The sequence below is a fragment of the Coturnix japonica genome, chromosome 5 (assembly GCF_054131305.1).
Source record: "Coturnix japonica strain WE chromosome 5, WE-NBRP24, whole genome shotgun sequence".
Classification (NCBI taxonomy): domain Eukaryota; kingdom Metazoa; phylum Chordata; class Aves; order Galliformes; family Phasianidae; genus Coturnix; species Coturnix japonica.
Window position 1 is genome coordinate 11,033,939 of NC_140667.1, and position 11,148 is coordinate 11,045,086.

Genomic DNA, 11,148 nt, shown 5'->3' on the forward strand with positions numbered 1-11,148 from the left:
CTTCTAACAGTCATTCCCAGAGGGTGGCAGCTCCATACAAACATCTGCTTATCCCTCTGTCGATAGCTGGGTCTCTGGCAATGCTTCCTAGTTGGTGAGATTCATTACCATCTAGAGACAAGCTGCTGGCCCCATTGTTCCAGCAGTGAAGCAGTCAGGCAAGGAGACCTTTGTTTTGATGCTGTGTAAACTCCTTTCTTGAGCCTTGGATTTCAGTCAGCTGCAGAGGTCGACGAACAGTAATAGCAACTCCCTCCTCATCACTCTCTCCTTCATGCCTCTTAGTTTTTTCTTTTGCTTTTCTCGGTGCCAATCCAGACTTTTCACCTGGATCTTCTGCTGCCTCCTCCTCTGCTTCTCCTTCTTTTCGCCCTAGACGCGAGGACACCCGTTTCCATTTCTTGCCTTCCACAGGGGCAACTGATATTGTTACTGGTGCCTCCTGTGACTGATCAGAGTTGACATGGAGATTTTCTTTTTTGGCTTCAACCTCTGATCGGAAACTCTCTCTCTGTCTCTCCAGAATAGTATTATACAGAGCATGGTATGCATAAGCCAAACCCCAAATAAGATTTGCCTCCTTAGATCTCTGTAAGCCACACCATCTCTGACTCAAATACTCACTTAATTTCTCAGGGTCCCTCAGGTCTTCAAGAGTGAAATCCCATGACACTGCAGGTGCCTAAGATTTTTCCTGAACCTTTCCATATTCCCTGCCAGTCAGTATTCTCTGGTTCTGGAGGAGACTTCTGCATAGAACAAATGTATTGGAATACATATACATGCATTGATATTGATAACATAAACATGAGTATGAACACTAACTCGGCTATTGAAAAGCATGCAGCAATCTGAGAAGACAGCCTGTACACTGGATTAAATATAGTAGTGTTTGTAAAATTGGCTATGCCAATTGGGATGCAAGTGTTTGTAAAATTAGCTATTCCATCTGGGATGTAAGTGCCAGAACTCAAATTATACCACATCGCATATAAGTACCAGTCAGGTTTCTCCATCAGTGCCCTTATTTGGTAATATATGAACACAATTCCACAACAATAAATCATGGGATTGACAATCGGCCAATACATTGAGAAGATCATAATTGGTTTCAATCCCTTAAACAGAGCAGTTGGAATGGAGAGTAGACTCATAGCTGGTAGTAGGGAAAAGGGAAATGGGAAAAGAGAACAGCAGTGGCGATCTAAGGAGGAAAACTTATTTTACTAAATATGATAACAGAATACAAGATAGCATAATATAATACAATATGATTAAGGCTAATAAATTGAACAAAACAGAGATGGAGTCCCCTAAAACCAAGAGGCCTACTGTGAACTCTAGGTGATGTAGCTGGAATGCTTCCCACTCTGAGAGTCTGAGAGAGCTCCAGCCTGGGAGAGAGATTATATATGTCCTCCTCCTATGACTTATCCCTGGCCACGATGTCTTCTGGGATACGTAGTTCTCTTCTGAGATCTGAAGTACTCAGGACATTGTTATTCCACAGAACTGGAGTATGAACCTTCTTAATGATCCATACTGCACATGATGTTTTAATCTGGAATATTGACAGCAACATTTCAAAACCATGAAAGCATGGTAAAGGACAAGAAAGACTAGGTGTTCCCATGAAGAACAGTATTTTCTCAGCTGTGCAGGCCTATTAGTCTTCATGCTTCAGGGTGTCCAAGATTGCTTGCCAGGTGAAAGAGAACACACCTCTGCAGGCATTTCTGCACAGCTGTCAGCAGAGGGGATTAATGACCCAAAGAGAAGCATTTGAGGTACCCAGTGTTAGTGCTGGGGAGAAGTTACCTGGCTAACTTAAACTGCTAGCTAGAGATACTGGGGTTTTCTAGTTGTTTTTGTAGCAGTGTCACAGAGCCAGATTCTGGTCACAGGGCTGTGTAAAGGCTCACTTCATCAAGCTGTCCTCTTCCCAGCTCCACTTTAAGGCTTTTATTCTGGTTTATTCTCAGGCTGGTCCCACTATGGCTTTAAGTAAGATGACCTCTTCTTACTAAGGTGCTACAGGAAGGTTTCTCCTTATTCTGAGCTGTTATTGCACTCCCAAATCCCTTTAGCACTGCTAAATTAAAACTAAACTCTTATCAAATAGCCACTTACCTTCCCCAGAGCTGCCATGTGTTGTTTGTTTTCTTATTGGGTTTTCTGGTCATTCCACTGAGCTGAAGAGGTCATAAGGTAGATGAAGATAATCTACAAGATAAAGCATCATTCAAAGCAGCTGTATTGTAGAACAACTTTAAACCTGAAGAAAAAAAAGACAAGGACAGTTTTAACCACAAAGTACTCATTTAATTGAAACCTGGGCCCAAACTGACCTGCCTGCCTTGAGATACTGTGTGGGTTGGGTGGAGATTGAGACTGCAATGTTAACTTACCCCTGCAATATTTACACAGACAATTTTAGCCTCTGACAACATGAAAACTATTTCTGGGCAGCCTTTAGCTTGGGCCACACACAAACCACAGGAGATAGGAGACCTCAGGGGCACACTCATAAGAGCATTGCTGTGCAGGACTACTTCTAGGACAGGTGATTTGCAATCTGTCTCCCATTTTCTTTGCTCTTCCTGGAGACGCAGTAGCTCTGCTGAAGGCTTTTTTATTTTTCAGCTTTTTTTCTTTCATTTCCCAGCACAAATTACTCTCAATTTTTTCCCGCTTGTGTTTACACAGACTCTTACCTTTACATGGTGCCAGCTAGAAACAGTGATGGTAGAGCTGAAGGCAGGTATGGAACAGATGGAACAGCCCCTGCATAAGGTGGAAAAACAGTAACAAAAACATTAACAGATATTCAAAAAGTTATTTTGAAAGAAAAACTCACTAATACAAACACCTTCATTGGGAAATGCTGAACCAAAATCCACCAGGCAGTGATCTGCAAGAGATGCTGCCTTGGTGGTGGTCAGCCCTTAAATGAGATCTGCTGGAGGAGGTGGAGTCAAGCTCCACCTCTTCTGGGAACAGAGCTAAACTACTCTCACCTGTGCTCCCACAGCTGACCTGACACTTGTCTCAGCTGATTAATCAGAGGTTCAGGCTGTGATTACCAATTTCCCATATACCATGTGACAAACAAGGGGTTAAAGTGCCTCGGCTGGAAATTCTATGCTGTGTAACCACTTGCTTTGTAAGGTTTCCAAAGTACCTGATTGTAGCAGAAATGTTGCAAATCATAGCCCGACCAGTGATTGAGAAGCTGGGGGAAAAGCAGGGCCAATCCAGGGGAGCTCAGGTGTCTGCAATATACCTGAGTGACCAGAAGGGTTAGAGCCAGGATCCACCCCTTCCCAGACCTCATTTAAAGGCTGGCAGTGGAGGTGAGGTTTTCTTGTTGAAAATCCCTGCCTATCTGAGGTCTTTCAAGTGTAAGTAGGTTCTTTTTTTCCTTTGTTTTTGTGTTTATGGCTGCTGCCTGGGACTTTGCTACTCTGTTATTATTGCTGTGTTTTCTATCTTATTACACTGACCATTGTGCTTCAGTTGCAAACTTTATGTTGGGGGTGTGCTGTAGCGTTGCCTGTTCCTGAGCCAGCAGAGCCTAGAGAGACACAGGTGTGCTTAAGGGTAATCCAGGCTGGTTGGGGTCTGGCCTGACTTACTGAAACAATTTAGAATACGGAGAGTTTTGAGCACCGCTTGTACTGAACATTCTCTGAGAAGCTGACCAAGCCCCTTCTGCATGGTATGGCTTTCACCAGCAGATCTTCAGTTATGTTAAAATATTTCAGCTGTGCTTCCCACTGCATCAGGCTGGAGGCTGACATGTATTGGGAAGATGCACACTGCTTGAAGAGCTTGTGACAAATACAGAGTAGGTGGGTTAGGGCTGGAAAAGAAATGTGGTACACAGAATGAAGTGGTGAATGACTTAGGGGGAGGACAGGAGTGTGGGGAAGGCTAGAGAAGTGGCTGGGCCTCTGGTTTCCAGACTATTGCTCTCTCTCATCTTTCCCTAACAATGTGGTTTCTGTTAATTTGGTAGAAGAATGATCCACGGTGGGGAGGAGGGAGAACAGAAGCTGCTGTGCTCAAGAGGCAGCATTAGTTTTGCTTCGGAGCTTTCCACAAGGCATCAGCTCACCATCGGAGGTGTCAGCTCCAAATAAAACTGTTCCAGGACATTTCCTCAGTGTGCTGCTCCGCAGCAGGCTGCGTTGGCTGTGACACTGAACAGACCCTGCAGGGCGGTTTGGAAGAGCAACAAACCCACTGCCAGGAAACACGCCTTCATTTTGTGGCAGGCCAGGAGAAAATGCGTACAAGGCTCCAGTTGTTTTGTGTGTAAGAAATGCTGGGTATTTTGAATCACAGGAGAGAGAATGTGGTACTGAGGCTCAGCGTGTCTTGAAGGGGCAGTCAAGAAATGGTATTCCAACTAAGAGGTCTCAGAGTATTTGGATTTTAATACAAATAATTTTCTAGCCTTGTCTCTTCAGAGGTTACTGCAGCTTCACAGAACCAGGGGGGTTGTAAAAGACCTTTGTAGATCATTTCATTAAACCCTACTGCTAAAGCAGGTTACATAAGGTGGTGTTCAGATGGGTTTTGAACGTCTACTTTCTGAAGTCAAGGTACACAACACCCACTGCTCTTTCCTCCTCTACCAAACAGGTCATGGCCTTGTGAAAGGCTACTGGATTGGCCAAGCATGATTTCTGCTTGGTGAATCTGTGTTGACTACTCCTGATAACCTTTGACTCTTACAAATGCTTGGAGATGACATCCAGATTAAGCTGTTCAACTGCTTTCCTGGGGATGAGGTGAGGCTGATTGGCATGTAGTTACCCGGCTCTTCCTCCTTGCCCTTTTTAAAGACTGGAGTGACACTGGCTGTCCTCCAGTCTTCAGGCACCACTCCTGTTCTCCTCAGACCTTTGAAAGAGGATAGTGAGTGGTTGGGCAGTCACTTCTGCCAGCTCCCTCAGTGCACGTGGGTGCATCCCAGTGAGACCCATGGATTAGTGTGTGTGGAGTTCACCTAGATTCTCCTTGACCAGATCCTCCTCAACTAAGGAGAAGCATTTTATTCCCCAGACTCTCTCTCATCTTCAGGGTCTGGGATTCCCAAGAGGCGGTCTTAGCAGTAAAGACTGAAGCAACAGTTCAGCAACTCCATCTTCTTGTTGTCCTTCATTACAGGGGCACCCACTTCATTCAGCTCTCTCTTGCGCTGATTCAGCTATTTCTGCTGCTGCGCTCTGTACTCAGTTGACAGCACAACTCATTCTGGGGGAGGGAACATTGCTTCTCAGTTTTTCAGCTACAACAAAATCTTGAAGCTGGAATTGGTTCATCTCACAGGTGAGTGTTAGAGCTGAGCTGACCCCAGTGGGATCATTAGCAGTAAGAGGGGAGTAAGGGAAAGGAAATGTTTCTTTTCCTTCATGCTGCGGTTGTTGCTCAGAAGTGCTTTGGCCCAATCAGCTGTCTGGGTAGAAAGCTGAATATTGCTTTATCCTAACATTGCTTTTTTCCTATTCCTGGTTGGGGTTGATCCCAGAACCACCTTAATTTCAGTGCAGCAGTTTCCAGTAACCCACTCCTCCCTACCTTGGTTACTCTGTCCCTGTGAAGCCCATCTGCTGCAGGCAGGTCTCTTTCTAGGACTGAAGAAGGGAACTTTGCTGTGTCTCTTCCCCACACCCATGGGTGAGCTCCTTATCCCAGGAACAGGCTGTTCTCTGACACCCTTGTTCTCTCTTCTGATGCTGGACATGACCTTTCCTTTAAAGCACCTTCCTCTTCTCAGAAGAGCAGGCTCTGCAAAGAGCCTTTCCTAGCACCGAAGGGGGGTCAGGACCTCGATCACCACTGCTGCTATTGAGTGGTTATTGCCTAAGAGACTCATCTCCGGATTTGCTCCTGGATTTTAACTAATGGATTCTGGGTAGATTAGAGCTCAGTAGGCGTTGATGTGATTCAGTTAACTTGAGATGTGTTTTTGCTGGAGAATTAACAAGTGCTTGTCTGAGCCAACATGGGAAGTTCTCTCTATGAAGGATTGCTCAAGATGAGGTGACAGAATATTTATTTTAACATTTCAATTACGGCAACAGTTGCGTTTTTCCCTGCCTGCTTATTGCCTTAAGCTGAAAAACAGTTGAACCAAACCTTCCAGAAATAGGAGGCAGCAACCCAAAGGGCAGGATTCCAGCTGAAAAGGTTAAAGTCCTAAAGAAGCTGCTCATGCCTGAAAAAGCTACTTGAGAACAGATGTGATTAGGTGGCCTTAGAAAGCGTCCATACATGTTTCTCTTCTAACATATACTAATGGCATAAGGGTGCTAGATGGCCAAGTAGCATTTTATAGGTACTTTAGGTATCCAGGAAGAGTGGAAGAGTCTCTTATGCAGACATGTCTTAGCATTATATGGCAGCACTACACAACAGCTCTTCAGAAGTGGAGGAAGATGGTTCTTGCTGAAAACTGAAGTTTCCTTTGAGTATATGAAGAGAATTACAGTTATTCCAGCAGGGTGTTGGCATGGTCAGTAAGATTTTAGCGTGCTGCAGGCTTAATGGCTAGTTCTTCACTTTGCACCTCACATGGAAAAGAAGCCTCCTAGAGCAAAGCAGTGTTAGAAGATGCAGAGCTCAACCTAGGAAGGGAATAATCTAAAAATGCAAATGCCACCTCTGGCAGCACGAGGTTTGTTATTGGCAGCTGCTTATTCGAATGTTGACTAAGCCTGTTTTTTTTTTTTTCCTGGGATCTGACAAGATCAAGAGCCCTGAAGGGTTATGGCCGTGAGCATTAATAAAGCAATCTTGTTAAGAGATAATTAAGTTACGTTTATTAAATTCCTAATTAAGAAGCTGACTGTAAGTTTGTTAGGTAAGGAATGCTCAGCTGGAATTATTCACTTTCCACACCCTTGCGAAAGATTAAAATGGAGGAAAAAAAGAAAAAAAATAATAATAAATAGAAGAAATTCCCCACCTTCTGAAATAGAAATTACATTCTAGGTGTGGTGTCTGTGGAGGAAGCAAAGGCCAGGGCCTCTGCTCCACTGAGATGGGCTGATTAGCATTGGGTGGGGTGGGGGGCTCATTACCTTACCCTCATTATCCGGGGGAAAAATTGCACTGTGTGAACAGTTGGTAGCACAGCAGTAGCTCTGCATAGTTGCCACTCTTTGGGAAAAAGAGAAGTGCAAATCTAAATGAGTAGCAAGTGATCTTTTTTACATCTCTTGCTATCCTGGGTTAAGCTCCTGCTCTGCTGTGAGCCCATTGCTCCTCAGGGCAGTGTTCTGCTCTTGCCTCCTGTGAGCTTGAGATCTTCTTTGCAGAACCTCACACAGATCACTTCTTTCTCTGCTTAAAGCGGGGAAAGAAAAAGAAAGTACCAAGCTGATATTTCCTAGCCTGGGAACTTGAGTTTCCAGACTGAAAATCTGCTTTATTTTTGTTTATTTGTTGGACTGTGGAGGCTGGCAGAGGGCTCCCACAGAGCACAGCAACCTTTCCCAGAGCTGGCAGGGGTCGGCGATACCGTGGTTGGGCCGCACCTAGGGAGGGGATGGCACACAGCTTGGCCTGGGGCTGCAGGGCAGGCTTCGAGGTGGAGCATAACACCCTTCTGCGGCTGTTCTTCCCACTGCTGACAGCAGCCCTGGAAGCTGAGCTTGGCTGCTAATATGGCCTTCATTTATAAGGCTTTAAGCTTTTCAGCTCTTTTCATGGTTTTCAAGATCATTTGCCCTTCACCGTTGCAGGGCATGCAGTTCCAAGATCACACGGCTTTATTTTGACTTGCCCAGCTCAGGCAGCCTCAGCTGACCTGGATGGTGGGGTGTGAAGATCACTCTGGTGATGGAGCAGAGTCACTCTGGCAAGGAGCAATTCTTACTGCTTCATTGCTTGCATCTTCAAGTCATGGAAACTGGTACAGAGTAAACAGCAGGAGGTGTTAGTCTAGCTCTGGGCTTGTGTTTTGACCTTCTCTGAAGGAAAAAGGGTGCCCAGGACATGGGGTTTCAGTTCCTAAAAGACTCATAGTGAGTGGGTGGCAGCAGCCAGAGCTGTGTGATACCTGCTGCCACCCATGGAGAGTGGCAAGCAGAGCTGGATTATTGTGCCTTAAAGCCGTTCACTTCAAATCTCTTTGGGTGTCAGTGTCATTGCAAGCTGGATGGATGTTGGCGTGGAGGGCATCTCATTTTTGAATTCCTCCTTTTTGCTGTGCAAGTTGCAGGACCAGCATTCAGAGCAGTATTTTCTTGATCATGTCTGGGTCCCATTAGTACCCCCCAGTGTTTATTTTCATTTCAGGCCGGTGGGAAAGCAATTAGCACAGAGGTGAGATCTCTGATAAGATCAATCCTTTTTCTGGCAACTGCTCAGAGTCTGCAGTCATTATGAGGATGCAAAGTGCTCACAAAATGATCCATCAGTGTTGCCTCCCCTGTTGATCCAGGTCTGGAGTTTGGTAGGAAGGGAGGATTTGGGTTAGCACACGGAGCTGGCTCTGCCACACTGTGGGCACCACCCAAAGCTGAAATATCCCTTCTATGTACGTGGATTTTACTGATCACAATTTGCACTGGCAGAAGCTTGAGAGGTGATCGCCACTTGTGTAGCTGTGTGTTCAAACACATTCATTTCTATGTATTAATAGTGCATTTTTTTCACCCTGTTTTCTTTCTATTATGTTTGCTTTCTCCATGTGAACTCTGATTCACAGCAATGCTCTTTCTGGTTATGCGGATTCCTTTTCTCTACCCTCCTCCTCTTGCCTCTTTCATAGCCCAAGCCAAAATATTTGTCTACCACAAGCGATCAATGCCAGATTTGTTGTGTGGGCAGGACTAACACAGCGAGGAGTAACAAAACAGAGAAAATTGATGCTTTACTAAAAATAGACCTGCTGCAGAAGGTTGAAACTGGTTCCTCATGTCAAAACCGAAGGGTAATTAATTGAGCAATTGGGATGAATTTGGAAAAAGATGCTTGGTGAACCACATCCTTCCTGTGCTCAATGAGCAGACAGCGAGTGAGCTCTGAGGGGCAGCATGATGCAATAAAGTGAGTGCAGTGGTGGTGAGAGGGGCTGTGTTTACAGCTGTTGGTGACTACAGATGCCCGTCAATTTGTTCTGGTGTCAGAGGTTAGAGCTTTATTGCTGAGGCACGTGCTGGCAGTTTTTGAGATCTACCTTTCTGAATGAGGAGGATTCAATATGGCTCTTGGTCTCACCGAGCAGGGGAAAGGTGACAGGATAAGGCTGCTAATAGTGGCATCACCAATGTCTTCCCCTGGGCTTGTCTGCTCTTGGATGTGCTTTGCATGTTATGCCCAGAGGTCAGGGGCAGTCACTTGCCATGAGCACAGGCAGTGTCCAACTCTCTTTTTAATGCGATGCAACCATGATCTGGTCTGGTACTGCTGATAATAATTTAGTCTTAATTCAGTCTTTTGTGGTCCAGATCAAGCCCTAAAACATACTGCATCAACACTATTGGATCTACTGAAGATCACTCTGTGTTCTTATCCCTTGACCTGTATCCCATGCTTTCTGTGTAGCTCAAATCTCCAAAGCATGGTATGGTTTCCTTATTTTGCTACAGTGGATTATAGTAGTGTATTCCTGAGGCAGCATCTGGTATTTAATTATAGCTAATAGTTTGTCAGCTACAAGAACCACAGTTGCCAACCTGGGGAAGAAACCTGTGCCAGAAATTATCTGTCACCCCTCCTGTGGAACTGAAGGCTGCTGGGGGAGTCTGGTGTGCTCCTCTTTGAAAGAGTAAGATGGAAAGTGAGAGTAAATGGAAAATGGCCTAAAACATCCATGTGCAGAACAGGTCCTGTGATGCTTTTGTTGTCAATCTGCACTGTTAACATGGTTACATATGGACTGAATGTATGAAAGGTGGGCCCTGCCATAAGCACTGTGTCCTCTGCCATTAGTTAGGAGCTGTAACTGTAGAAAAATACCTTAATAGGAGGTCATATGGAACAGTTCAGCTCAGTGTCGGGTGTCTCCTGCTGATCAATAATGAATAGGGAAACCTATTCATGATTGTGTTTATTCCATAAGACTGTCATAGCTTTCAGCAATCAGTGCTTTAAAAACTTCCTGAACTGGAGGCTGCACATATATCATCATGTTAAACAGACCCTCATGCTCTAATTGGTTCCTCAGTTTACATGCTATCCACACAGAAAGCTGTATTTCCCACAGCTTGTCTGAGATGTTTGCCTGGCAGTTTATTCACTGCTGCCTCCTTTCCCGTTGGCTCTTCCATTGTGAGAAATAGCAAATGTTATCCATACCCTCCATATTGTTTGTGTTTGCGTAGGCCTGTGGCATACTTCTTATCTACTGCTAGTATATATCATCCCTGTAGTCCTAGAATAAGATTGACCTCTTCTAGACAAATTATGTCAGTCCATCTCTTATTTAGTTTGTGCTTTGGACTAGGTTGTGGAGATGTGATTGTGAGCCTGAACTGTGAGGATTCAGGATTATGGGCTCTCATAAAGTAGACTGAGAACCTCTTTCATCTGCTGTGAGTGCTGTTTCCACAAGAGAAAGTCATAATTAAATGCTGGGCCTTAGCCGAACTTGCCTGTCAATTCTTGCATCCTATTTGGTATTTCCCCATAACAGTTCCATAGAATTTCCACCTCCTCACCCCATTCTATGAGCAGGGTCACCAACTTCCAGACCAGACTGCCCAGAGCCACATCCAGCCTGGCCTTGAATGCCTCCAGGGATGGGGCATCCACAGCCTCCTTGGGCAAAGGATCCCAAGTATCATCCTAAAGCTTATGGATGAGTGGTAGTGCTGGGAGCTGTGATCCCTAAAAGCAAGTGGAAAGGTCCGTTGGGTTCCAGCAGCTGCCTGTAAGATCTGGACAGCTGGATGACAACCTGCATCCCATACCAACCTCACACTCTGTGTCACCGAGCTGTGCTGAGCCACCAGAGGGAGACGGAGGGTAAATTTCTCAGCAGACCTGATTGCATTCCAGCTCCTCTGAAACCTTTCCAGGTGCTGCTGTATCCCCGGGACAGCCCCTGTGCGCAGGTGGGTTCCAGCAGCTCCCTATAAGGTTTGGATGGTTGGGTGATAACCTGCATTTTGCTGCCAACCTCATACTTGG